This window comes from Oncorhynchus keta, chromosome 4, assembly GCF_023373465.1.
Source record: "Oncorhynchus keta strain PuntledgeMale-10-30-2019 chromosome 4, Oket_V2, whole genome shotgun sequence".
NCBI lineage: Eukaryota > Metazoa > Chordata > Actinopteri > Salmoniformes > Salmonidae > Oncorhynchus > Oncorhynchus keta.
In genome coordinates, this window is record NC_068424.1 from 12704398 (window position 1) to 12729993 (window position 25596).

At 47.0% G+C, this 25596-nt stretch overlaps 1 protein-coding gene across 1 annotated transcript in view; it reads left to right on the forward strand.

Annotated features, from left to right (window-relative positions):
* Positions 1–1025: 1025 nt before the first annotated feature.
* The window catches only part of LOC127916474 (catenin delta-2-like), a 660130-nt gene continuing 635559 nt past the window's right edge, over positions 1026–25596 (forward strand). The window contains exon 1 of the mRNA XM_052498259.1: positions 1026–1418. The gene's annotated coding sequence lies outside the window, so the exon portion shown is untranslated. The remainder of the gene's footprint in view (positions 1419–25596) is intronic.

Consider the following 25596-nt stretch of genomic DNA (forward strand, 5'->3'; position numbering starts at 1 on the left):
ATAATCCTGGACCACCATTTTATTACGTTTGCAATCACAACAAATATTCCGCTCAGACCCCAACCAAGGATAATCAAAAGCTGTGCTATAAATTCTCAGACAACCCAAAGATTCCTAGATGACCTTCCAGACTCCTTCCACCTACCCAAGGACATCAGAGTACAAAAATCAGTTAACCACCGACTGAGGAACTCAATGTAACCTTGCTCAATACCCTAGATGCAGTCGAACCCCTAAAAACGAAAAAAAAATTGTCATAAGAAACTAGGTCCCTGGTATACAGAAAATACCCGATGCAAGCTTCCAGAAAATTGGAACGGAAATGGAGCTACACTAAACTGGAAGTCTTCCGACAAGCTTGGAAAGACAGTACCGGAGCTCTTCTGCTGCTCGATCATCCTATTTTTCCAACTTAATTGAGGAGAATAAGAACAATCCAAAATGTATTTTTGATAGTGTCACAAAGCTAACTAAAAAGCAGCATTCCTAAAGAGAGGATGGCTCTCACGTCAGCAGTGATACATTCATGAACATCTTTGACGAAAAGATCATGTTCATTAGAAAGTAAATGACGGACTCCTCTTTAAATCTGCGTATTTCTCCAAAGCTCAGTTCTCCTGAGTCTGCACAACACTGCCAGGACCTAGGATCAAGAGAGACACTCAAGTTTTTTAATACTATATCTCTTGACACATTCATGAAAATAGTCATGGCCTCAAAACCTTCAAGCTGCATACTAATGAAAAAGTGGCACTGAGTTAGCAATGGATTCATGTTTCAGCATTGTCTCAATTTATTAACTAGGCAAGTCCTCTTTAATTTCCTCTTTTAACATCTTTAACTTTCTGCATTTTTACACAATAATCATTTAACTATTTCTGTCAATTGTTTGTAGTTCTGGAAGCGATGCTTCTCTCAAAGCCTGAAGATGGCGCTCTTTATACATGTGAGCCTCTCAACCTGGACGCCTGTGTGTGTTTGCGTGTGTGTGTGTGTGTGTGTGTGTGTGTGTGTGTGTGTGTGTGTGTGTGTGTGTGTGTGTGTGTGTGTGTGTGTGTGTGTGTGTGTGTGTGTGTGTTTGCGTGTGTGTGTGTGTGTTTGCGCGTGTGCGTGTGTATTAGCTACAGACCGGGCGAGCTGCCTTGCCTGCCTCTCCAGCGCTCTTGCCTCCCGTTGCTGTGCATCGCTCCAGTCTATTGCTTTGTAGTCTAACACCGCTTCGCCGCTTCCTCCTCTCCCCGCCTATGCCTCTCCCTCTCCCGGTCAGCATCCAGCGAATGGTCCGTCCACCCCCTGACCACCTGCAGGGAACGGTGAGAGAGTAGCTCCGTTCTGAGCACACTGCGGACTGCTGAAAGCTGCCAAAGGAAGACGTGGATATAAGTGCCGTTGTTGACGTTACCGGGGATTGTATTTTGGTAAGTGCAAAGTCATCCCGCTTTACAGTGTTTTAGTTTCCCTCCCTCATCCTCTTCCATCTTGTCACACAGTGAGGAGCGGGAGATGAGATGCTCTAGCCTGGCAGAGGACCAATATGAGCCAGGGTGTTTTCAATGCGTACCGTTATGCAGTTGCAGATCGTGCATGAATCCTATTTTTACGCAGTTGAAGCGGCTATATGGAGTAGTTTAAAGATGAAAGAGGCTCGTTATAAACGCTAAGTTGATAATAGAATAACTTGTAAATAAGAATTTCTTCTTAACTGACTTACCTAGTTTAATAAAGGTAAAATGAAAATAGGTTTATAGACAGTCATGTAGATTACATTAGGAACCGTGGTCATGAGGGAAGCCGTTAAATTCTGACGGTGTTGAGCTCGCTCACCCTAGACTATTTTGCGCGTGTGGATTTGGCTCGAGTTCAGTATACCGACTGACCCACATTTAGTTTACCGTTAACGTCGCGTGAGGCATATATAGAGAGAGAGACCAAATGTAAACAATAGCAGATTCACACATAGCAGTATAACCGTTTGATATTGTTCTACAATGAATACTGTTTTTTTAAGTAGCCTAACATACGTTGGAGATTAATCAAAATCTAAAACAAAACAATGCATCTGCGTGGAAACAGAAGGAAAGAGATGGATGGTGTTTGGGGTATTGATAAAACCAGGGAGAAATGTGAATTCTCCCATTCTCCGTTTCTCACACTCCTGTCTTGGTTTAATCGATAGCTGTGGCGGGCGTAAGGGAGGGGTTTGCATGGGCAGTATTTTGACTTTGGGATGGAGAAGAGGAAGAGGGTGGGGGTATTGTTCGGAATTTCCATCTGTGCATAGATGTGTACCCAGGAGCATTTTTTTTGGTAAGATACCTCTGGTTAACCAATTTCAAATTATATTCTTAGTGTATTATTTAAGTACCAACAGCAAGAACAAATTTGGCAACACCGACAAAGCTCTTTGTCGAACCTCAAAAGTGTCCATCAACTCAAAGTCCAGTTTCTCACACACACAAACACACTAGGGCACTGAGCTGAATCACTCCTCTTTTGATTTAGATTTTGATATAACCTTTATTTAACTAGGTAAGTATATATATATATGCCACTTAGCAGACGCTTTTATCCAAAGCGACTTACAGTCAGTCATGTGTGCATACATTCTACGTATGGGTGGTCCCGGGAATCGAACCCACTACCCTGGCGTTACAAGCGCCATGCTCTACCAACTGTGCTACAGAAGGACCAGAGCAAGTCAAGAGCAAATTCGTATTTACAATGTTGGCCTACCAAGAGGCAAAAGATCGCCTGCGGGAATGGGGGCTGGGATAAAACTAAATAAAGTAGAAGACAGTAGGAGACACCAGAACATTACGTAACGAGAGCTCTAAGACAACAACACAACATGGTAGCAACACAATCTGACAACACAACATGACAACACAACATGGTAGCAACAAACAACATGACAACCCAACTTGGTAGCAGCACAACATGACAACACAGCATGGTAGCAACACAACAACACAGCATGGTAGCAACACAACATGACAACAGAGCATGGTAGCAACACAACATGACAACACAACATGACAACACAACATGACAACCCAACTTGGTAGCAACACAACATGACAACACAGCATGGTAGCAACACAACAACACAGCATGGTAGCAACACAGCATGGTAGCAGCACAACATGACAACACAGCATGGTAGCAGCACAACATGACAACACAGCATGGTAGCAGCACAACAACACAGCATGGTAGCAACACAGCATGGTAGCAGCACAACATGACAACACAGCATGGTAGCAGCACAACATGACAACAGAGCATGGTAGCATCACAACATACCAACAACCATTGTTGGCACAGACAACAGCACAAAGGACAAAAAGGTAGAGGCAGCAATACATGACGTGACACAGCCACAACTGTCAGTAAGAGTGTCCATGATTGAGTCTTGAATGGAGAGATGGAGATAAAACTGTCCAGTTTGAGTGTTTTTTTAAGCTCATTCCAGTCGCTAGCCGCAGTGAACTGAAAAGAGGAGCGACCCAGGGATGTGTGTGCTTTGGGGACCTTTAATGTGACTGGCAGAACAGGTGTTGTATGTGGAGGATGAGGGCTGCAGTAGATATCTCAGATAGGGGGGAGTGAGGCCTAAGAGGGTTTTATAAATAAGCATTAACCAGTGGGTCTTGTGACAGGTATACAGAGATGTCCAGTTTACAGAGGAGTATAGAGTGCAGTGATGTGTCCTATAAGGAGCATTGGTGGCAAATCTGATGGCCGAATGGTAAAGAACATCTAGCCGCTCGAGAGCACCCTTACCTGCCAATCTATAAATTACGTCTAGCATGGGTAGGATGGTCATCTGAATCAGGGTTAGTTTGGCAGCTGGGGTGAGAGAGGAGTGATTATGATTGAGGAAACCAAGTCTAGAGACAACATTAACCTGCAGCTTGGATACAGTGCTTTCGGGAAAACAGATTTTAGACATTTTTGCTAATGTATTGATTACAAAAAACTGATATCACATTTACGTAAGTATTCAGACCATTTACTCAGTACTTTGTTGAAGCACCTTTGGCAGTGATTACAACCTTGAGTTTTATTGGGCATAACGCTATAAGCCTGGCACACCTGTATTTAGGGAGATTCTCCCATTCTTCTCTGTAGATTGTCTCAAGCTCTGTCAGGTTGGATGGGGAGACTTGAACCCGAAGCCACTCCTGCGTTGTCTTGGCTGTGTGCTTATGGTTGTTATCCTGTTGATTTTCAATAAGGATCTCTCTGTACTTTGCTCCGTTCATCTTTCCCTCAATCATGACGAGTCTCCCAGTCCCTGCCGCTGAAAAACATCCTCACAGCATGATGCTACAATTACCATGCTTCACCTTAGGGATGGTGCCAGGTTTCCTCCAGCATTCAGGCCAAAGTGTTCAATCTTGGTTTCATCAGACCAGAGAATCTTGTTTCTCATGTTCTAAGAGTTGTTTAGGTGCCTTTTGGCAAACTCCAAGTGGGCTGTCATGTGCCTTTTACTGAGGAGTGGCTTCCGTCTGGCCATTCAACCATAAAGGCTTGATTGGTGGAGTGCTGCAGAGATCCTTCTGGAAGGTTCTCCCATCTCTACAGAGGAACTCTGGGGCTCTGTCAGACTGACCATCGGGTTCTTGGTCACCCACCTGACCAAGGCCCTTCTCCTCTGATTGCTCAGCTCTAGGAAGAGTCTTGATTGTTCTAAATTCTTCCATGTGAGATTGATGGAGGCCACCGTGTTCTTAGGAACCTTCAATGCTTCAGAATTGTTTTAGTACCCTTCCCAGATCTGTGCCTTGACACAATCCTGTCTTGGATTTCTGCAGACAGTTCCTTAGACCTCATGGCTTGGTTTTTGCTCTGACATCCACTGTCAACTGACCTTATACAGTGGGGCAAAAACAGTATTTAGTCAGCCACCAATTGTGCAAGTTCTCCCACTTAAAAAGATGAGAGAGGCCTGTAATTTTCATCATATATACAGTTAAACTATGACAAACAAAATGAGAAAATTATTTGCAGATTATGGTGGAAAATAAGTATTTGGTCAATAACAAAAGTTTCTCAATACTTTGTTATATACCCTTTGTTGGTAATGACAGAGGTCAAACGTGTTCTGTAAGTCTTCAAAAGGTTTTCACACACTGTTGCTGGTATTTTTGCCCATTCCTCCATGCAGATCTGCTGTAGAGCAGTGATGTTTTGGGGCTGTTGCTGGGCAACACGGACTTTCAACTCCCTCCAAAGATTTTCTATGGGGTTGAGATCTGGAGACTGGCTAGGCTACTACAGGATCTTGAAGGACCGCCTTCGTTGCCCGGGCGGTGTGTTTGGGATCATTGTCATGCTGAAAGACCCAGCCACGTTTCATCTTCAATGCCCTTGCTGATGGAAGGAGGTTTTCACTCAAAATCTCAAGATACATGGCCCCATTCATTCTGTCCTTTACATGGATCAGTCGTCCTGGTCCCTTTGCAGAAAAACAACCCCAAAGCATGATGTTTCCACCCCCATGCTTCACAGTAGGTATGGTGTTCTTTGGATGCAACTCAGCATTCTTTGTCCTCCAAACACGACGAGTTGAGTTTTTACCAAAAAGTTATATTTTGGTTTCATCTGACCATATGACATTCTTCAAATCTTCTTCTGGATCATCCAAATGCTCTCTAGCAAACTTCAGACGGGCCTGGACATGTACTGTCTTAAGCAGGGGGACACTTCTGGCACTGTAGGATTTGAGTCCCTTGCGGCGTAGTGTGTTACTGATGATAGGCTTTTTTACTTTGGTCCCAGCTCTCTGCAGGTCATTCACTAGGTCCCCCCGTGTGGTTCTGGGATTTTTGCTCACCGTTCTTGTGATCATTTTGACACCACGGGGTGAGATCTTGCGTGGAGCCCCAGATCGAGGGAGATTATCCGTGGTCTTGTATGTCTTCCATTTCCTAATAATTGCTCCCATAGTTGATTTCTTCAAACCAAGCTGCTTACCTATTGCGGATTCAGTCTTCCCAGCCTGGTGCAGGTCTACAATTTTGTTTCTGGTGTCCTTTGACAGCTCTTTGGTCTTAGCCATAGTGGAGTTTGGAGTGTGACTGTTTGAGGTTGTGGACAGGTGTCTTTTATACTGATAACAAGTTCAAACAGGTGCCATTAATACAGGTAACGAGTGCAGGACAGAGGAGCCTCTTAAAGAAGAAGTTACAGGTCTGGGAGAGCCAGAAATCTTGCTTGTTTGTAGGTGACCAAATACTTATTTTGCACCATAATTTGCAATAAATTAATAAAACATCCTACAGTGTGATTTTATGGATTTTTTCTCATTTTGTCTGTCATAGTTGAAGTGTACCTATGATGAAAATTACAGGCCTCTCATATTTTTAAGTGGGAGAACTTGCATAATTGGTGGCTGACTAAATAATTTTTTTGCCCCACTGTATAGACAGGTGTTTGCCTTTACAAATCATGTCCAATCAATTTAATTTACCACAGGTGGATTCCAATCAAGTTTGTAGAACCATCTCAAGGATGATCAATGGAAACAGGATGCACCTGAGCTCAATTTCGAGTATCTTAGAAAAGGGTCTGAATTCTTATGTACATTTCTGTTTTTTAGTTAAAAAAATGAAGAAAAAAAATAGTCTAAAAACACCTTTTGATTTGTCATTATGGGGTATTGTGTGTAGATTGATGAAGACAAAAATATATTTTATCAATTTTAGAATAAGGCTGTAACGTAACAAAATGTGGAAAAGTCAAGGAGTCTGAATACTTCCCAAATGCACTGTTTGTGCTGAGAGAAAGACAGTGTACCCATACTCCCAAACATGAGGTGACTACCTCAAGCTCTAAACCCTCAGAGGTAGTAATCACACCGGTGGGGGCAATTCTTCTTACCAAACCACGTTACCTTTGTTTTGGAGGTGTTCAGACCAAGGTTAAGGGCAGATAAAAGCTTGCTGGACACTAAGAAAGCTTTGCGTTTAACACAACATCTGGGGAGGGGCCAGCTATGTATAAGACTATTATCTGCATATGAATGGGTGATAGCTTCCTACTGCCTGAGCTATGTCATTGATGTAAATTGAGAAATTGTGGGGCCTAGAATCGAGCCTTGGGGTACTCACTTGGTGACAGGCAGTGGCTTAGACAGCAGATGTTCTGAATTTACACATTGCACTCTTTGAATGAGGTAGTTAGCAAACCTTGCCCAAAAATCATTCAGAGACACCAAGAATCCTTAGCAGACCCACAGGAATGCCATGGTCTACCGTATCAAAGGCTTTGGCCAAGTCAATAAAAATAGCAGCACAACATTGCTTAGAATAAAGTGTAATGGTGACATAATTTTGGATCTTTAAGGTTGCATAGACACATCCATAACCTGAGCAGAAACCAGATTGCATACCAGAGAGAATACTATAGACATCAAGAAAGCCAGTCAGTTGATTATTGTCAGTGTTTTCCAACATGTTTTATAACAGGGCAAGATATAAATTGACCTACAACAGTTAGGATCAGCTTGATCTCCCACTTGAAATAAAGGATGCGCCTTGGCTGCCTTCCAAGCACTGGGAAACTCCCCAGAGAGCAGAGGCAGGCTCAGCGATAATAGGAGCTGCAACCTTAAAAAGGAAAGAGTCTACACCAGGGCTGCCCAACCCTCTTCCTGGAGATCTACTGTCCTATGGGTTTTTAGTCCAACCCTCTTCCTGGAGCTCTACCGTCCTGTGGGTTTTCAGTCCAACCCTCTTCCTGGAGATCTACCGTCCTATGGGTTTTCAGTCCAACCCTCTTCCTGGAGATCTACCGTCCTATGGGTTTTCAGTCCAACCCTCTTCCTGGAGATCTACCGTCCTATGGGTTTTCAGTCCAACCCTCTTCCTGGAGATCTACCGTCCTATGGGTTTTCAGTCCAACCCTCTTCCTGGAGATCTACCGTCCTGTGGGTCTATCCAAATTTACTCTGGGCACCTTATTAATCCAAGCTACTCAATACTGCCCCCAGCCATAAAAAGTTATTCAAACGATGGGCTATATGTTTTGATTTTTAATACATTCTAAGGCTGTATGATGCAACTAATGATATAAAAAAGTTGCATGAGCTCTGCTTTGTTTTATGTGCAGGCTGTACACACTTCATCAGTCTCTCATTTACAATTTTACAAGCACTTGATAATGCCTCAAATTTCCCAACGCCATCCCCTTTGTGTGGCCATAATGCCCTCTAAAAAATCTATGCCTTTTTCAGCCAATGGCCATTGTGCCCTTGGGCTGAATATAATAATTATAATTCCCTTCTCCCTGTGTGCTGCGTGCTCCAAAGCATCACTAACTCGCATGGCTCTCCATCATGTGACTTTCTCACAGGCTACAAGACAGACACATCGGGGATGCAACTGCGCGCGTCCTTATCCAATTCCGAAGTGTATATTGAAGATATTGGAAGAACTGTCAACAGTTACTTTTTGTCGGCCAACAAGATTAGTAGGCCTAACAAACAGCAAAAGCACTATCCTATGTCAATCTACTAACACACATAGTACAAACATTGACCTATTCTGTGCGAGAAATACATTTTCCAGACATAGTCTGGGACAGTTGTGGGATACGATAGATCCCAAATTAATACAACCACAAGCATCCCCCCCAAAAAATTACGCAATGAGGCTGACATAGCAGATCAGAACATTTAGCTTAAAATGTTTATAAACTATTAGGCTATTTCTTGACATTATAAGTGCAGCAATGTGCACATGGTAGCAGGCTATAAGTGTGAATGTTCCATATCAAAAGTGACCATCAATGTGATTCTGCTTGTAATGCTTTTATTATAAAGGTGCATTTTATATGGTGAAAATGATCTTCCCCAAACTTGAAACTCACACACTGCTTATGTCTGCCAGTTAGGCTCTACACCCCTTGTAAAGCAGATGAATGTGTTTCATTTTAAGAAGTTATTAGGCCACTTAAGTTGTGATGCAAACCATAGCAAAACATATAGGCCTATGGGCTAGGCTACATGAGGTGTGCGACTATAATTAGAAAAAGTCGCATTTTTTAATTTTTTAAAATTTATTTCACCTTTATTTAACCAGGTCGGCCAGTTGAGAACAAGTTCTCATTTACAACTGTGACCTGGCCAAGATAAAGCAAAGCAGCGCGACACAAACAACAACACAGAGTTACACATGGAATAAACAAGCGTACAGTCAATAACACAATAGAGAAAAAAAGAGTCTATATACAGTGTGTGCAAATGGTGTGAGGAGGTAAGGCCATAAATAGGCCATAGTAGCGAAGTAATTACAGTTTAGCAGATTAACACTGGAGTGATAGATGAGCAGATGATGATGAGCAAGTAGAAATACTGGTGTGCAAAAGAGCAAAAATAAAATAAAAACAATATGGGGATGAGGTAGGTAGATTGGTTGGGCTATTTACAGATGGGCTATGTACAGCTGCAGTGATCGGTTAGCTGATGTTTAAAGTTAGGCATCATTCACAAGTGATAATATATACTTCACAGGTGATAGGCTAACATTGTCACCTATCACACTATTCTTGCAGGTAGGCGATACTCCTGTTGTAAAGAGAATCAATGTGCTTAATATTAGGACAGTTGAGATGTAAATATAGTAGGTCTAGCCTATAGAAAGCTGATGGGATCCTCCTCTGTTTTCTCCTGAAATTGCATAGACTATAGAAATGTTGCACAACATGAGCTCGTGGGCTCTCATGAAGTGCTTGATTAGATTTTTGATCACATTTGCATTTATGTCAGAGTGATTAGAGGGACAATAGAGTGCTGAGTACCAGGCAGTTAGCAAGTTTGGTAGGTTACTAATGACCATCAGCAGCATCAGAGCTTGGAGAAGCCATGTGGAATTCGACTGCCTTCTTGACTCGTGACTGCTGGTGTGGAAGTAATATGGTCATCATAACAGCCCTATCTGACCCAGATTTTTTGGGGGGGGTCAAGTTTAACGTACTCCTTTAGCACCTCAGACTCAGTGAGTGCCTGCAGATAGAAGCTGTGTAGTGGGGCATGGGGAAAATGGGAGGAACTAGTTGTATTAGTATGGCCGGGAAATGAGGAAGTGTTGGACGGGCAAGGTGGAAAATAGGAATTCTGACTAAATGAAGTGGTGAGTAAAGAGCTCAACCATGTGCTCCTTGTCAGTAACAACCACATCAACATTAAGGGACATGTGCTCCTTGTCAGTAACAACCACATCAACATTAAGGGACATGTGCTCCTTGTCAGTAACAACCACATCAACATTAAGGGACATGTGCTCCTTGTCAGTAACAACCACATCAACATTAAGGGACATGTGCTCCTTGTCAGTAACAACCACATCAACATTAAGGTACATGTGCTCCTTTTCAGTAACAACCACATCACCATTAAGGTACATGTGCTCCTTTTCAGTAACAACCACATCACCATTAAGGTACATGTGCTCATTTTCAGTAACAACCACATCAACATTAAGGGACATGTGCTCCTTGTCAGTAACAACCACATCAACATTAAGGGACATGTGCTCCTTGTCAGTAACAACCACATCAACATTAAGGGACATGTGCTCCTTGTCAGTAACAACCACATCAACATTAAGGGACATGTGCTCCTTGTCAGTAACAACCACATCAACATTAAGGGACACGTGCTCCTTGTCAGTAACAACCACATCAACATTAAGGGACACGTGCTCCTTGTCAGTAACAACCACATCAACATTAAGGGACATGTGCTCCTTGTCAGTAACAACCACATCAACATTAAGGGACATGTGCTCCTTGTCAGTAACAACCACATCAACATTAAGGGACATGTGCTCCTTGTCAGTAACAACCACATCAACATTAAGGGACATGTGCTCCTTGTCAGTAACAACCACATCAACATTAAGGGACATGTGCTCCTTGTCAGTAACAACCACATCAACATTAAGGGACATGTGCTCCTTTTCAGTAACAACCACATCAACATTAAGGTACATGTGCTCCTTTTCAGTAACAACCACATCAACATTAAGGGACATGTGCTCATTGTCAGTAACAAACACATCAACATTAAGGGACATGTGCTCCTTGTCAGTAACAACCACATCAACATTAAGGGACATGTGCTCCTTGTCAGTAACAACCACATCAACATTAAGGGACATGTGCTCCTTGTCAGTAACAACCACATCAACATTAAGGGACATGTGCTCCTTGTCAGTAACAACCACATCAACATTAAGGGACATGTGCTCCTTGTCAGTAACAACCACATCAACATTAAGGGACATGTGCTCCTTGTCAGTAACAACCACATCAACATTAAGGTACATGTGCTCCTTTTCAGTAACAACCACATCAACATTAAGGTACATGTGCTCATTTTCAGTAACAACCACATCAACATTAAGGGACATGTGCTCCTTGTCAGTAACAACCACATCAACATTAAGGGACATGTGCTCCTTGTCAGTAACAACCACATCAACATTAAGGGACATGTGCTCCTTGTCAGTAACAACCACATCAACATTAAGGGACATGTGCTCCTTGTCAGTAACAACCACATCAACATTAAGGGACATGTGCTCCTTGTCAGTAACAACCACATCAACATTAAGGTACATGTGCTCCTTTTCAGTAACAACCACATCAACATTAAGGTACATGTGCTCCTTGTCAGTAACAACCACATCAACATTAAGGGACATGTGCTCCTTGTCAGTAACAACCACATCAACATTAAGGGACATGTGCTCCTTGTCAGTAACAACCACATCAACATTAAGGGACATGTGCTCCTTGTCAGTAACAACCACATCAACATTAAGGGACATGTGCTCCTTGTCAGTAACAACCACATCAACATTAAGGGACATGTGCTCCTTGTCAGTAACAACCACATCAACATTAAGGGACATGTGCTCCTTGTCAGTAACAACCACATCAACATTAAGGGACATGTGCTCCTTGTCAGTAACAACCACATCAACATTAAGGGACACGTGCTCCTTGTCAGTAACAACCACATCAACATTAAGGTACATGTGCTCCTTTTCAGTAACAACCACATCAACATTAAGGTACATGTGCTCCTTTTCAGTAACAACCACATCAACATTAAGGGACATGTGCTCATTGTCAGTAACAACCACATCAACATTAAGGGACATGTGCTCCTTGTCAGTAACAACCACATCAACATTAAGGGACATGTGCTCCTTGTCAGTAACAACCACATCAACATTAAGGGACATGTGCTCCTTGTCAGTAACAACCACATCAACATTAAGGGACATGTGCTCCTTGTCAGTAACAACCACATCAACATTAAGGGACATGTGCTCCTTGTCAGTAACAACCACATCAACATTAAGGTACATGTGCTCCTTTCAGTAACAAACATCACATCAACATTAAGGGACATGTGCTCCTTTCAGTAACAACCACATCAACATTAAGGGACATGTGCTCATTTTCAGTAACAACCACATCAACATTAAGGGACATGTGCTCCTTGTCAGTAACAACCACATCAACATTAAGGGACATGTGCTCCTTGTCAGTAACAACCACATCAACATTAAGGGACATGTGCTCCTTGTCAGTAACAACCACATCAACATTAAGGGACATGTGCTCCTTGTCAGTAACAACCACATCAACATTAAGGGACATGTGCTCCTTGTCAGTAACAACCACATCAACATTAAGGGACATGTGCTCCTTGTCAGTAACAACCACATCAACATTAAATGTGCTCCTTGTCAGTAACAACCACATCAACATTAAGGGACATGTGCTCCTTGTCAGTAACAACCACATCAACATTAAGGGACATGTGCTCCTTGTCAGTAACAACCACATCAACATTAAGGGACATGTGCTCCTTGTCAGTAACAACCACATCAACATTAATGTGGGACATGTGCTCCTTGTCAGTAACAACCACATCAACATTAAGGGACATGTGCTCCTTGTCAGTAACAACCACATCAACATTAAGGGACATGTGCTCCTTGTCAGTAACAACCACATCAACATTAAGGGACATGTGCTCCTTGTCAGTAACAACCACATCAACATTAAGGGACATGTGCTCCTTGTCAGTAACAACCACATCAACATTAAGGGACATTAAGGGACATGTGCTCCTTGTCAGTAACAACCACATCAACATTAAGGGACATGTGCTCCTTGTCAGTAACAACCACATCAACATTAAGGGACATGTGCATCAACATTAAGGGACATTGTCAGTAACAACCACATCAACATTAAGGGACATGTGCTCCTTGTCAGTAACAACCACATCAACATTAAGGGACATGTGCTCCTTGTCAGTAACAACCACATCAACATTAAGGGACATGTGCTCCTTGTCAGTAACAACCACATCAACATTAAGGGACATGTGCTCCTTGTCAGTAACAACCACATCAACATTAAGGGACATGTGCTCCTTGTCAGTAACAACCACATCAACATTAAGGGACATGTGCTCCTTGTCAGTAACAACCACATCAACATTAAGGGACATGTGCTCCTTGTCAGTAACAACCACATCAACATTAAGGGACATGTGCTCCTTGTCAGTAACAACCACATCAACATTAAGGGACATGTGCTCCTTTTCAGTAACAACCACATCAACATTAAGGTACATGTGCTCCTTTTCAGTAACAACCACATCAACATTAAGGGACATGTGCTCATTTTCAGTAACAACCACATCAACATTAAGGGACATGTGCTCCTTGTCAGTAACAACCACATCAACATTAAGGGACATGTGCTCCTTGTCAGTAACAACCACATCAACATTAAGGGACATGTGCTCCTTGTCAGTAACAACCACATCAACATTAAGGGACATGTGCTCCTTGTCAGTAACAACCACATCAACATTAAGGGACATGTGCTCCTTGTCAGTAACAACCACATCAACATTAAGGGACATGTGCTCCTTGTCAGTAACAACCACATCAACATTAAGGGACATGTGCTCCTTGTCAGTAACAACCACATCAACATTAAGGGACATGTGCTCCTTGTCAGTAACAACCACATCAACATTAAGGGACATGTGCTCCTTGTCAGTAACAACCACATCAACATTAAGGGACATGTGCTCCTTGTCAGTAACAACCACATCAACATTAAGGGACATGTGCTCCTTGTCAGTAACAACCACATCAACATTAAGGGACATGTGCTCCTTGTCAGTAACAACCACATCAACATTAAGGGACATGTGCTCCTTGTCAGTAACAACCACATCAACATTACATGTGGGACATGTGCTCCTTGTCAGTAACAACCACATCAACATTAAGGGACATGTGCTCCTTGTCACCACATCAACATTAACAACCACATCAACATTAAGGGACATGTGCTCCTTGTCAGTAACAACCACATCAACATTAAGGGACATGTGCTCCTTGTCAGTAACAACCACATCAACATTAAGGGACATGTGCTCCTTGTCAGTAACAACCACATCAACATTAAGGGACATGTGCTCCTTGTCAGTAACAACCACATCAACATTAAGGGACATGTGCCCTTGTCAGTAACAACCACATCAACATTAAGGGACATGTGCTCCTTGTCAGTAACAACCACATCAACATTAAGGGACATGTGCTCCTTGTCAGTAACAACCACATCAACATTAAGGGACATGTGCTCCTTGTCAGTAACAACCACATCAACATTAAGGGACATGTGCTCCTTGTCAGTAACAACCACATCAACATTAAGGGACATGTGCTCCTTGTCAGTAACAACCACATCAACATTAAGGGACATGTGCTCCTTGTCAGTAACAACCACATCAACATTAAGGGACATGTGCTCCTTGTCAGTAACAACCACATCAACATTAAGGGACATGGGCAACTGTGAGGAGGAGGGTTTATTCTCCAGGTCTTTCACCAATTTCCAGAACTTCTTGGGGTTAGACCCACAGAAAGAGAACTGCTCCTTAAAGTAACTAACTTTGGCCTTCCGGATACCCTGAGTGCACTTTTTTTCTTCATTTGCCTGAACGACAGCCAGTCAGCCTGAGTACTTGTGTGCCAAGCTTTTTGCCAAATGTTGTTCCCGAGGTTTAGTAACTCTGCCAGATTACGGTCGAACCAGGAGCTGAAGCTGTTTTTAAATATCTTTATTGGGGCAGAGCAGATCAAGCTGATTGTATACCAATTTACAAAGGCCAGGTCATGAAGGAAGGCTTGCTCATTAAAGTTTTTCGGAAACGTCTATGACAAATCAAGACAGGTTGTTTAACTGAGCAGCCATTATGAACACAGGCTGTAAAACCGTGATAACTAAGTTCATTACAGAACACACCAGGAGAGAGCAGGTAGGGTACAGGTCGGTGCTGATGGTAGACGATAACATCCAGCAACAGTCAACAAAGAGTCATTTGAAAGCTTAATGCTTAAAACCAGCAAATCAAATTGTTTGGGGACAGACTTGTTGGAGACAACTGAGTACTGAAGTTGTTCCTTGGTAAGTCTTACCGAAAAAGGTTATAACCAGAAAGGTTAACATCCGTTTTCAGAACACTCTTTCTGAACCGTGTCTCAGTAATGACCAACACATCTGGATTGGAGTTGTGAACCCACACTTTCAATTGATCAATTTTAGGTAATAAGCTTCTAGTGTTAATGTGCTGAAAACTAAGGCTTTTACGAGAGGAAATCAGTGAAGCAGATATCAGAGCACAAGTCAGAATTGGGGCTTACAAATTTCCAGATCTCATCAGCAGCAATACAATCAGGACACGGCAGAGGACAGCGAGAGCTCTGCCGTGTTGATGTTTTATGACATTTGACTGTGCATCAGATGGCAACAAAATCATATTGTACAGCGATTTCATCGGGTAACATGTATACCTAACCGGCAAGAGGGGGTTAGAATAGGATGGGAGGCCAATAATCCGTGTAACCGATAGCAAGTCAGAGTCACGATTGTGGGAACAAACATTGCCTGTCACATGGTCGGGCAACCGAGCAAAGTTCATAGTCAACAACGAGAGCAGGATGTAAAATGTATATAGGTCCAGAATGGTAGGGTTTGTGGGAAATAAGTAAGGAACATATATTTTTTAAAGATATGTATACACTACCGTTCAAAAGGTCAGGTCACTTAGAAATGTTCTTGTTTTCCATGGAAACATACATGAAATGAGTTGCAAAATGAATAGGAAATACAGTCAAGACGTTGACAAGGTTATAAATAATGATTTTTAATTAAAATAATAATTGTGTCCTTCAAACTTTGCTTTCGACAAAGAATCTTGCAATTGCAGCCTTGCAGGCCTTTGGCATTCTAGTTGTCAATTTGTTGAGGTAATATGAAGAGATTTCACCCCATGCTTCCTGAAGCACTTCCCACAAGTTGGATTGGCTTGATTGGCACTTCTTAAGTACCATACGGTCAAGCTAATCCCACAACAGCTCAATAGGGTTGAGATCCGGTGACTGTGCAGGCCACTCCATTATAGACAGAATACCAGCTGACTGCTTCTTCCCTCAATCGTTCTTGCATAGTTTGGAGCTGTGCTTTGAGTCATTGTCCTGTTGCAGGAGGAAATTAGCTCCAATTAAGTGCCATCCACAGGGTATGGCATGGCATGGCGTTGCAAAAATGAAGTGATAGCCTTCCTTCTTCAAGATCCATTTTACCCTGTGCAAATCTCCCACTTTACCACCACCAAAGCACCCCAGACCATCACATTGCCTCCACCATTTTAGACAGATGGCGTCAAGCACTCCTCCAGCATCTTTTCATTTTTTCTGCATCTCACAAATGTTCTTCTTTGTAATCCGAACACCTCAAACTTAGATTTGTCTGTACATAACACTTTTTTCCAATCTTCCTCTGTCCTGTGTCTGTGTTCTTTTGCCCATCTCAATCTCTTCTCTTTATTGGCCAGTCTGAGATATGGCTTTTTCTTTGCATCTCTGCCTAGAAGGCCTGCAGCCCAGAGTCACCTCTTCACTGTTGACGTTGAGACTGGTGTTTTGCGGGTACTATTTAACCTGTCTAGGAACTAGCGGAACCCCTCACCAACAGCCAATGAAATTGCAGGGCGCCAAATTCAAATCAACAGAAATCTCAAAATTCAAATTTCTCAAACATACAAGTATTAAACACCATTTTAAAGATACATTCTCGTTAATCCAACCACAGAGTCCGATTTCAAAAAAGCTTTTTGGCGAAAGCAGAACATATCATTACGTTTGGTCAGCAGCTAGTCACAGAAAGCATACAGCGATTTTCCAACCAAAGAGAGGAGTCACAAAAAGCAGAAATAGAGATAAAATGAATCACTAACCTTTGATATTCTTCATCAGATGACACCCCCGGGACAACATATTACACAATACATGTATGTTTTGTTCGATAAAGTTCATATTTATATCCAAAATCCTCTGTTTACATTTGGCTTTGCCTCCAAAACATCCCGTGAATTTGCACAGAGCCACATCATTTTACAGAAATACTCATAACAAACATTGATAAAAGATACAAGTGTCATTCACAGAATTAAAGATATGCTTCTCCTTAATGCAACCACTGTGTCAGATTATTATTATTTTTTACAGAAAAAGCAAACCATGCAATAATCTGAGTACGGCGCTCAGAGACCAACACAACCCAAAAAGATATCCGTCATGTTGAGGTCAACAGAAGTCAGAAATAGAAATATTCACTTACCTCGAAAAATGTGCTTTTCTTTCACAAACGAGGACATTTCTAAGTGAAACGGAAGTCTATATATTTACCCTAAAAATATATGAGGGATTGGAAATGATGCAGACAATTACAACGATGGAAGCTACAATCTATCCACAAAATGAAAGCTGATCTACCCCCTAAAAAATGTAAAAAGAGCGCAGGAGTCATGCAGCAAAAAGCACAAAGCGCAAGAAAAATACAATGGCAACGAAATAACATCCAGTAGGCTATAAAAGACTGAGATAAAATACATAGATAGTAGGCCTATGCTAGTTCATTTAAGTGTTTCTGAATAAAGCTCACATAAGAGTCACAAGTTAATTAGCCTACATAAAATTTGGATCAGTCCAATGTCTGCGGTGTGTGCATGTATGGAGTGAAAGCTCGGGAGAGAGGGGGGAGTGTGAAGGGGGTACCTGTACCAGATAGGGGGATACAGGCCAGGGAGAGAGGGGGGAGTGTGAAGGGGGTACCTGCACCAGATAGGGGAGACAGGCCAGGGGAGAGGGGGGGGAGTGTGAAGGGGGCACCTGTACCAGATAGGGGGAGACAGGCCAGGGAGAGAGGGGGGAGTGTGAAGGGGGTACCTGTACCAGATAGGGGGAGACAGGCCAGGGAGAGAGGGGGGAGTGTGAAGGGGGTACCTGTACCAGATAGGGGAGACAGGCCAGGGACAGAGGGGGGAGTGTGAAAGGGGTACCTGTACCAGATAGGGGAGACAGGCCAGGGAGAGAGGGGGGGAGTGTGAAGGGGGTACCTGCACCAGATAGGGGAGACAGGCCAGGGAGAGAGGGGGGAGTGTGAAGGGGGCACCTGTACCAGATAGGGGGAGACAGGCCAGGGAGAGAGGGGGGAGTGTGAAGGGGGTACCTGTACCAGATAGGGGAGACAGGCCAGGGAGAGAGGGGGCGGGGGGGTGTGGAGGGGGTACCTGTACCAGATAGGGGAGACAGGCCAGGGAGAGAGGGGGGAGTGTGAAGGGGGTACCTGTACCAGATAGGGGGATACAGGCCAGGGAGAGAGGGGGGAGTGTGAAGGGGGTACCTGCACCAGATAGGGGGAGACAGGCCAGGCAGAGAGGGGGGAGTGTGAAGGGGGTACCTGTACCAGATAGGGGAGACAGGCCAGGGACAGAGGGGGGTGTGAAGGGGGTACCTGTACCAGATAGGGGGAGACAGGCCAGGGAGAGAGGGGGAGTGTGAAAGGGGTACCTGTACCAGATAAGGGGAGACAGGCCAAGGAGAGAGGGGGAGTGTGAAGGGGGTACCTGTACCAGATAGGGGGAGACAGGCTAGGCGGGAGGCTGAGTAGGAGAGGAAAGCTCGGGAGAGAGGGAGACAGGGAGGAGTGTGATGAGAGTACTTGTACCAGACAGGAGGAGACAGGGAGGAGTGTGAAGGGAGTACCTGTACCAGACAGGTGGAGACAGGGAGGAGTGTGACAGGAGTACCTGTACCAGACAGGTGGAGACAGGGAGGCGTGTGACAGGAGTACCTGTACCAGACAGGTGGAGACAGGGAGGAGTGTGACAGGAGTACCTGTACCAGACAGGTGGAGACAGGGAGGCGTGTGACAGGAGTACCTGTACCAGACAGGGGGAGACAGGGAGGAGTGTGACAGGAGTACCTGTACCAGACAGGTGGAGACAGGGAGGAGTGTGACAGGAGTACCTGTACCAGACAGGTGGAGACAGGGAGGACCTGTACCAGACAGGGGGAGACATGGAGTACCTGTACCAGACAGGGGGAAACAGGGAGGAGTGTGACAGGAGTACCTGTACCAGACAGGGGGAGACAGGGAGGAGTGTGACAGGAGTACCTGTACCAGACAGGTGGAGACAGGGAGGAGTGTGATGGGAGTACCTGTACCAGACAGGGGGAGACAGGGAGTACCTGTACCAGACAGGGGGAGACAGGGAGGAGTGTGACAGGAGTACCTGTACCAGACAGGGGGAGACAGGGAGGAGTGTGACAGGAGTACCTGTACCAGACAGGGGGAGACAGGGAGGAGTGTGATGAGAGTACCTGTACCAGACAGGTGGAGACAGGGAGGAGTGTGACAGGAGTACCTGTACCAGACAGGTGGAGACAGGGAGGAGTGTGACAGGAGTACCTGTACCAGACAGGTGGAGACAGGGAGGAGTGTGACAGGAGTACCTGTACCAGACAGGTGGAGACAGGGAGGAGTGTGACAGGAGTACCTGTACCAGACAGGGGGAGACAGGGAGGAGTGTGACAGGAGTACCTGTACCAGACAGGTGGAGACAGGGAGGAGTGTGACAGGAGTACCTGTACCAGACAGGTGGAGACAGGGAGGAGTGTGACAGGAGTACCTGTACCAGACAGGTGGAGACAGGGAGGACCTGTACCAGACAGGGGGAGACAGGGAGTACCTGTACCAGACAGGGGGAAACAGGGAGGAGTGTGACAGGAGTACCTGTACCAGACAGGGGGAGACAGGGAGGAGTGTGACAGGAGTACCTGTACCAGACAGGGGGAGACAGGGAGGAGTGTGACAGGAGTACCTGTACCAGACAGGGGGAGACAGGGAGGAGTGTGACAGGAGTACCTGTACCAGACAGGGGGAGACAGGGAGGAGTGTGATGAGAGTACCTGTACCAGACAGGTGGAGACAGGGAGGAGTGTGACAGGAGTACCTGTACCAGACAGGTGGAGACAGGGAGGAGTGTGACAGGAGTACCTGTACCAGACAGGAGGAGACAGGGAGGAGTGTGACAGGAGTACCTGTACCAGACAGGGGGAGACAGGGAGGAGTGTGACAGGAGTACCTGTACCAGACAGGGGGAGACAGGGAGGAGTGTGACAGGAGTACCTGTACCAGACAGGGGGAGACAGGGAGGAGTGTGATGAGAGTACCTGTACCAGACAGGTGGAGACAGGGAGGAGTGTGACAGGAGTACCTGTACCAGACAGGTGGAGACAGGGAGGAGTGTGACAGGAGTACCTGTACCAGACAGGAGGAGACAGGGAGGAGTGTGACAGGAGTACCTGTACCAGACAGGTGGAGACAGGGAGGAGTGTGACAGGAGTACCTGTACCAGACAGGTGGAGACAGGGAGGACCTGTACCAGACAGGGGGAGACAGGGAGTACCTGTACCAGACAGGGGGAAACAGGGAGGAGTGTGACAGGAGTACCTGTACCAGACAGGGGGAGACAGGGAGGAGTGTGACAGGAGTACCTGTACCAGACAGGTGGAGACAGGGAGGAGTGTGACAGGAGTACCTGTACCAGACAGGGGGAGACAGGGAGTACCTGTACCAGACAGGGGGAAACAGGGAGGAGTGTGACAGGAGTACCTGTACCAGACAGGGGGAGACAGGGAGGAGTGTGACAGGAGTACCTGTACCAGACAGGGGGAGACAGGGAGGAGTGTGACAGGAGTACCTGTAGCAGACAGGTGGAGACAGGGAGGAGTGTGACAGGAGTACCTGTACCAGACAGGTGGAGACAGGGAGGAGTGTGACAGGAGTACCTGTACCAGACAGGGGGAGACAGGGAGGAGTGTGACAGGAGTACCTGTAGCAGACAGGTGGAGACAGGGAGTACCTGTACCAGACAGGGGGAGACAGGGAGTACCTGTACCAGACAGGTGGAGACAGGGAGGAGTGTGACAGGAGTACCTGTACCAGACAGGGGGAGACAGGGAGGAGTGTGACAGGAGTACCTGTAGCAGACAGGTGCAGACAGGGAGGAGTGTGACAGGAGTACCTGTAGCAGACGGGCGGAGACAGGGAGGAGTGTGACAGGAGTACCTGTACCAGACAGGGGGAGACAGGGAGGAGTGTGACAGGAGTACCTGTACCAGACAGGGGGAGACAGGGAGGAGTGTGACAGGAGTACCTGTACCAGACAGGGGGAGACAGGGAGGAGTGTGACAGGAGTACCTGTACCAGACAGGTGGAGACAGGGAGGACCTGTACCAGACAGGGGGAAACAGGGAGGAGTGTGACAGGAGTACCTGTACCAGACAGGTGGAGACAGGGAGGAGTGTGACAGGAGTACCTGTACCAGACAGGGGGAGACAGGGAGGAGTGTGATGAGAGTACCTGTACCAGACAGGGGAGACAGGGAGGAGTGTGAAGGGAGTACCTGTACCAGACAGGGGGAGACAGGGAGGAGTGTGATGAGAGTACCTGTACCAGACAGGGGGAGACAGGGAGGAGTGTGATGAGAGTACCTGTACCAGACAGGGGGAGACAGGAAGGAGTGTGACAGGAGTACCTGTACCAGACAGGGGGAGACAGGGAGGAGTATGACAGGAGTACCTGTACCAGACAGGGGGAGACAGGGAGGAGTGTGACAGGAGTACCTGTACCAGACAGGTGGAGACAGGGAGGAGTGTGACAGGAGTACCTGTACCAGACAGGGGGAGACAGGGAGGAGTGTGACAGGAGTACCTGTAGCAGACAGGTGGAGACAGGGAGTACCTGTACCAGACAGGGGGAGACAGGGAGTACCTGTACCAGACAGGTGGAGACAGGGAGGAGTGTGACAGGAGTACCTGTACCAGACAGGGGGAGACAGGGAGGAGTGTGACAGGAGTACCTGTAGCAGACAGGTGCAGACAGGGAGGAGTGTGACAGGAGTACCTGTAGCAGACGGGCGGAGACAGGGAGGAGTGTGACAGGAGTACCTGTACCAGACAGGGGGAGACAGGGAGGAGTGTGACAGGAGTACCTGTACCAGACAGGGGGAGACAGGGAGGAGTGTGACAGGAGTACCTGTACCAGACAGGGGGAGACAGGGAGGAGTGTGACAGGAGTACCTGTACCAGACAGGTGGAGACAGGGAGGACCTGTACCAGACAGGGGGAAACAGGGAGGAGTGTGACAGGAGTACCTGTACCAGACAGGTGGAGACAGGGAGGAGTGTGACAGGAGTACCTGTACCAGACAGGGGGAGACAGGGAGGAGTGTGATGAGAGTACCTGTACCAGACAGGGGGAGACAGGGAGGAGTGTGAAGGGAGTACCTGTACCAGACAGGGGGAGACAGGGAGGAGTGTGATGAGAGTACCTGTACCAGACAGGGGGAGACAGGGAGGAGTGTGATGAGAGTACCTGTACCAGACAGGGGGAGACAGGAAGGAGTGTGACAGGAGTACCTGTACCAGACAGGGGGAGACAGGGAGGAGTATGACAGGAGTACCTGTACCAGACAGGGGGAGACAGGGAGGAGTGTGACAGGAGTACCTGTACCAGACAGGGGGAGACAGGGAGGACCTGTACCAGACAGGGGGAGACATGGAGTACCTGTACCAGACAGGGGGAGACAGGGAGGAGTGTGACAGGAGTACCTGTACCAGACAGGGGGAGACAGGGAGGAGTGTGATGAGAGTACCTGTACCAGACAGGTGGAGACAGGGAGGACCTGTACCAGACAGGGGGAGACAGGGAGGAGTGTGACAGGAGTACCTGTACCAGACAGGGGGAGACAGGGAGGAGTGTGATGAGAGTACCTGTACCAGACAGGGGGAGACATGGAGTACCTGTACCAGACAGGGGGAGACAGGGAGGAGTGTGACAGGAGTACCTGTACCAGACAGGGGGAGACAGGGAGGAGTGTGATGAGAGTACCTGTACCAGACAGGTGGAGACAGGGAGGACCTGTACCAGACAGGGGGAAACAGGGAGGAGTGTGACAGGAGTACCTGTACCAGACAGGGGGAGACAGGGAGGAGTGTGATGAGAGTACCTGTACCAGACAGGGGGAGACATGGAGTACCTGTACCAGACAGGGGGAGACAGGGAGGAGTGTGACAGGAGTACCTGTACCAGACAGGGGGAGACAGGGAGGAGTGTGATGAGAGTACCTGTACCAGACAGGTGGAGACAGGGAGGACCTGTACCAGACAGGGGGAAACAGGGAGGAGTGTGACAGGAGTACCTGTACCAGACAGGGGGAGACGGGGAGGAGTGTGACAGGAGTACCTGTACCAGACAGGGGGAGACAGGGAGGACCTGTACCAGACAGGGGGAAACAGGGAGGAGTGTGACAGGAGTACCTGTACCAGACAGGGGGAGACAGGGAGGAGTGTGACAGGAGTACCTGTACCAGACAGGGGGAGACAGGGAGGAGTGTGACAGGAGTACCTGTACCAGACAGGGGGAGACAGGGAGGAGTGTGACAGGAGTACCTGTACCAGACAGGTGGAGACAGGGAGGAGTGTGATGAGAGTACCTGTACCAGACAGGTGGAGACAGGGAGGACCTGTACCAGACAGGGGGAAACAGGGAGGAGTGTGACAGGAGTACCTGTACCAGACAGGGGGAGACAGGGAGGAGTGTGACAGGAGTACCTGTACCAGACAGGGGGAGACAGGGAGGAGTGTGACAGGAGTACCTGTACCAGACAGGGGGAGGCAGGGAGGAGTGTGACAGGAGTACCTGTACCAGACAGGGGGAGACAGGGAGGAGTGTGACAGGAGTACCTGTACCAGACAGGGGGAGACAGGGAGGACCTGTACCAGACAGGGGGAAACAGGGAGGAGTGTGACAGGAGTACCTGTACCAGACAGGGGAAGACAGGGAGGAGTGTGACAGGAGTACCTGTACCAGACAGGGGGAGACAGGGAGGAGTGTGATGAGAGTACCTGTACCAGACAGGGGGAGACAGGGAGGAGTGTGACAGGAGTACCTGTACCAGACAGGGGGAGACAGGGAGGAGTGTGACAGGAGTACCTGTACCAGACAGGGGGAGACAGGGAGGAGTGTGACAGGAGTACCTGTACCAGACAGGGGGAGACAGGGAGGAGTGTGATGAGAGTACCTGTACCAGACAGGGGGAGACAGGGAGGAGTGTGACAGGAGTACCTGTACCAGACAGGGGGAGACAGGGAGGAGTGTGACAGGAGTACCTGTACCAGACAGGGGGAGACAGGGAGGACCTGTACCAGACAGGTGGAGACAGGGAGGACCTGTACCAGACAGGGGGAAACAGGGAGGAGTGTGACAGGAGTACCTGTACCAGACAGGGGGAGACGGGGAGGAGTGTGACAGGAGTACCTGTACCAGACAGGGGGAGACAGGGAGGACCTGTACCAGACAGGGGGAAACAGGGAGGAGTGTGACAGGAGTACCTGTACCAGACAGGGGGAGACAGGGAGGAGTGTGACAGGAGTACCTGTACCAGACAGGGGGAGACAGGGAGGAGTGTGACAGGAGTACCTGTACCAGACAGGGGGAGACAGGGAGGAGTGTGACAGGAGTACCTGTACCAGACAGGGGGAGACAGGGAGGACCTGTACCAGACAGGGGGAAACAGGGAGGAGTGTGACAGGAGTACCTGTACCAGACAGGGGAAGACAGGGAGGAGTGTGACAGGAGTACCTGTACCAGACAGGGGGAGACAGGGAGGAGTGTGATGAGAGTACCTGTACCAGACAGGGGGAGACAGGGAGGAGTGTGACAGGAGTACCTGTACCAGACAGGGGGAGACAGGGAGGAGTGTGACAGGAGTACCTGTACCAGACAGGGGGAGACAGGGAGGAGTGTGACAGGAGTACCTGTACCAGACAGGGGAGACAGGAGGAGTGTGATGAGAGTACCTGTACCAGACAGGGGGAGACAGGGAGGAGTGTGACAGGAGTACCTGTACCAGACAGGGGGAGACAGGGAGGAGTGTGACAGGAGTACCTGTACCAGACAGGGGGAGACAGGGAGGACCTGTACCAGACAGGTGGAGACAGGGAGGACCTGTACCAGACAGGGGGAAACAGGGAGGAGTGTGACAGGAGTACCTGTACCAGACAGGGGGAGACGGGGAGGAGTGTGACAGGAGTACCTGTACCAGACAGGGGGAGACAGGGAGGACCTGTAC